Source organism: Rattus norvegicus, chromosome 4, assembly GCF_036323735.1.
Source record: "Rattus norvegicus strain BN/NHsdMcwi chromosome 4, GRCr8, whole genome shotgun sequence".
In the NCBI taxonomy this organism is placed as follows: domain Eukaryota; kingdom Metazoa; phylum Chordata; class Mammalia; order Rodentia; family Muridae; genus Rattus; species Rattus norvegicus.
The window spans coordinates 168,127,466-168,131,818 of record NC_086022.1 but is presented as its reverse complement, the minus strand read 5'-3'; positions in this window follow the sequence as shown (position 1 = coordinate 168,131,818).

Below are 4,353 nucleotides of genomic sequence, written 5' to 3'. Positions count from 1 at the left end.
GTACCAATGCCATCCAGTTTTTTAATCACTATTGCTCTGTAGAACAGCTTGAGGTCAGGGATGGTGATTTCCCCCAGAAGTTCTTTCACTGGTGAGCAGAGTTTTTGCTATTATGGGTTTTTTGCTATTCCAAATGAATGTGCAAATTGTTATTTTCTAACTCTATGAAGAATTGAGCTGGAATTTTGATGGGGATTGCATTGAATCTATAGATTTCTTTTGGAAAAATGGACATTTTTACTATATTAGTCCTACCCATTCATGAGCATGGGGGATCTTTTTATCTTCTGAGATCTTCAATTTCTTTCTTCAGAGACTTGAAGTTCTTTCATATAGATCTTTCACTTGCTTGGTTACAGTCACACCGAGCTATTTTATGTTATTTGTGACTATTTTAAAGGGTGTCATTTCCCTAAGTTCTTTCTTGGCCTGTTTATGCTTTGAGTAAAGGAAGCTTACTGATTTGGTTGCATTAATCTTTTAGCAAGCCACTTTGCTGAAGTTGTTTAGTAGTTCTCTGGTGGAATTTTTGGGGTTACTTAAGTATAACTAGCATATCATCTGCTAGTAATATTTTGACTTCTTCCTTTCCAATTCATATCCCTTTGACCTCCTTTTGTTGTCTGATTTCTCTAGCTAGGACTTCAAGTACTATATTGAATAGGTAAGCAGAGAGTGGGGAGCCTTGTCTAATCCCCGATTTTAGAGGGATTGCTTCAAGTTTCTCTTCCTTTAGTTTGATGTTGGCTATTGGTTTGCTGTATATAGCTTTTTACTATGTTTAGGTATGGGCCTTGAATTCCTGGTCTTTCCAAAACTTTTAACATGAAGAGGTATTGAATTTTGTCAAATGCTTTCTCAGCATCTAAGGAGATGATCCTATGTTTTTTTCTTTGAGTTTGTTTACATTGTGGATTAGGTTAATGGGTTTCCATATATGAAGCCATCTTTGCATCCCTGGGATGAAGCCTACTTGATCAGGATGGATGATTGTTTTGATGTGTTCTTGAACTCAGTTTTGCAAGAATTTTATTATTTTTTAATCGATATTCATAAGGAAATTGGTTTGAAACTTTCTTTGTTGTGTCCTTGATTGCTTTAGCTATAAGCGTAATTATGGTTTCATAGAAAGAATTGGATAGTGTCTCTTCTGCTTCTATGTCATGGAGTATTTTGGAGAGTATTGGTATGAAGGTCTGATAGAAGAATTATGCACTAAATCCACCTGGTCCCGGGCTGCTTTTGGTTGGGAGACTTTTAATGACTGCTTTTATTTCTTTAGGAGTTATGGGACTGTTTAGATGTTTTATCTGATCCTAACTTAACTTAGTAAGCTTCTGTAAGGCAAAGGGCACTACCATTAGAACAAAACAGAAACCAACACATTGTAAAAAATTCTTTACCAATCCTATGTCTGATAGAGGGCTAATATCCAATATATTTAAAGAACTCAAGAATGTAGACTCCTTTAGGTTCTTTTCAGCCATTCAATATTCCTCAGCTGAGAATTCTTTGTTTATCTCAGTGCCCCATTTTTAATAGAGTTATTTGGCTCTCTGGAGTCTACCTTTGTGACTTCTTTGTATATTTTGAATATTAGTCCTCTATCAGATGCAGGATTGATAAAGATCTTTTCCCAATCCGTTGGTTGCCAATTTGTCCTAACGACAGTGTCCTTTCCCTGACAGAAGCTTTGTGGTTTTATTCCATTTGTTGATTCTTGATCTTAGAGCATAAGCCATTGGTGTTTTCTTCAGGAAAATTTCTCCAGTGCCCATGTGATTGAGACTCTTCCCCATTTTTTTTCTATTAGTTTGAGTGTATCTGGTTTGATGTGGAGGTCCTTGATCCACTTGGACTTAAGTTTTGTACAGGGCCATAAGAAAGGGTCAATTTGCATTCATCTATATGCTGACCTCCAGTTGAACCAGCACCATTTGCTGAAAATTCTATCTTTTTTCCATTGGATGGTTTTGGCTCCTTTGTCAAATATCAAGTGACCATAGGTGTATGGCATCATTTCTGGGTCTTCAATTCTATTCCACTAATCTACTTGACTGTTTCTGTTCCAACACAATACAGATATTTACCACTATGGTTCTCTAATACTTCTTGAGGTAAGGGATGGTGATTCTTCCAGAAGTTCTTCTGTTATTGCATATAGTTTTTGCTATCCTGGTTTTGTTGTTGTTATTCCAAATAAATTTGCAAATTGCTCTTTCTAACTCTATGAAGAATTGAGTTGGAATTATGATGGGGATTGCATTGAATCTTTAGATTGTTTTTGGCAAAATTGCCATTTTTATTATATTAATCCTGTCAATCCATGAGCATGAGAGGTCTTTCCATCTTCTGAGATCTTCTTAAATTTCTTTCTTCAGAGACTTGAAGTTCTTATCATACAGATCTTTCACTTGTTGGTTAGAATCACACAGAGGTATTTCTTATTATTTAGAATTATTGTGAAAGGTGTCATTTTGCTAATTTCCTTCTCAGCCTGTTTATCCTTTGAATAGAGGAAGGCTACTGATTTGCTTGAGTTAATTTTATACCCAGCCAATTTGTTAAAATTTTTTATCAGCTGTAGGAGTTCCCTGCCGGAACTTTTGGGGTCACTTAAATATACTATCATATCATCTGCAAGTAGTGATATTTTGACTTCTTTGCTTCCAATTTGTATTCCTTTGTTCTCCTTTTGCTGTCTGATTGCTCTGGCTAGGACTTCGAGAACTATATTGAATAAGTAGGGAGAGAGTGGGCAGCCTTGTCTAGTCCCTGATTTTAGTGGGATTGCTTCAAGTTTCTCTCCATTTAGTTTAATATTAGCTACTGGTTTGCTGTATATGGCTTTTCCTATGTTTAGGTATGGGCCTTGATTTCCTGATCTTTCTAGAACTTTTACCATGAAGGGGTGCAGAATTTTGTCAAATGCTTTCTCTGCATCTAATGAAATGTCCATATGATTTTTTTCTTTGAGTTTGTTTATACAGTGGATTATGTTGATTGTATTCTGTATATTGAACCATCCCTGCATCCCTGGGATGAAGCCTACTTCATCATGGTGGATGACCATTTTGATGTGTTCTTTGCCAGGAGTCAAGCCTGTTTACACCATCTCTGACTCAGGAATATTTCAGGGATGTCAAGCCCACTTACACCCTCTGGGTCACCTAGACAGTTGTTCATTCTTATCACCTTTTCAGCTTATGTCTCCAGTTGTCTGTTCTTATCAGTCTATACATACATTTTACGGTTTAGGGGTATAGGGAGGGTGGTGGCAGTGATGATCGGTCCTGGGTCTTGGGTGACCTTTCCACCTCCTTGTCTTTATAAGCCGCTGTTTTTAATTAAAGTTTGAGAGCTTGATCAGAACATAGACTTGCTGTCCTTCTTTGCACCTCCTGTTGACCATTCTTTTGCTGCTCTCAGGTCTCCCCTGAAACCCTGCAGGCAGGGGCAGTTCTTGGATTTGGTTTGCAGGAATTTGACGGAGTGTTTTTGCATTGATATTTATGAGGGAAATGGGCCTGATGTTCTTTTCTTTGTTAAGTCTTTATGTGGTTTAGGAATAAATGTAATTTGTGGTTTCACAGAAGGAATTTGGTGGTGCTCCATCTCTTTCTAATTTGTGGAATAGTTTGGACAGTACTGGTATGAGGTTTTCTATGAAGGTCTGATAGAATTCTGCACTTAACCCATCTGGTCCTGAGCTGGTTTTGGTTGGGAGAATTTTAATAACTGCTTATAATTATTTAGGAATTATCGGGTTGTTTAGCTGTTTTATCTGATCCTGATTTAACTTTGGTACCTGGTATTTGTCTAGAAGATTGTCCATTTCCTCCAGATTTTCCAGTTTTGTTGAATATAGGTTTTTGTAGTAGGATCTGATGGCTTTCTGAATTTCCTCAGAATCTGTTGTTATGTCTCCCCTTTCCTTTCTGAGTTTGTTAATTCGGCTACACTTTCTGTTCCCTCTGTTTAGTCTGTCTAAGGGTTTATCTATCTTGTTGATTTTTTTTTCCAGGAACCAGCTCCTGGTTTTGTTTATTCTTTGTATAGTCCTTTTTGATTCTACTTGGTTAATTTTAGCCTGGAGTTTGATTATTTCCTGCCTTTTAGTCCTTTTGAGTGTATTTTCTTCTTTTTGTTCTAGAGCTTTTAGGTGTGCTGTCAAGGTGCTAATGAATGCTCTCTCCTGTTTCTTTTTGGAGACACTCAGAGTTTCCTCTTAGCACTGTCTTCATTCTATCCCATAAGTTGGAGTATGTTGTACCTTCATTTTCATTAAATTCTAAAAAGTCTTTAATCCCTTTCTTTATTTCTTCCTTGACCAAGTTATCACTGAGTAAAATA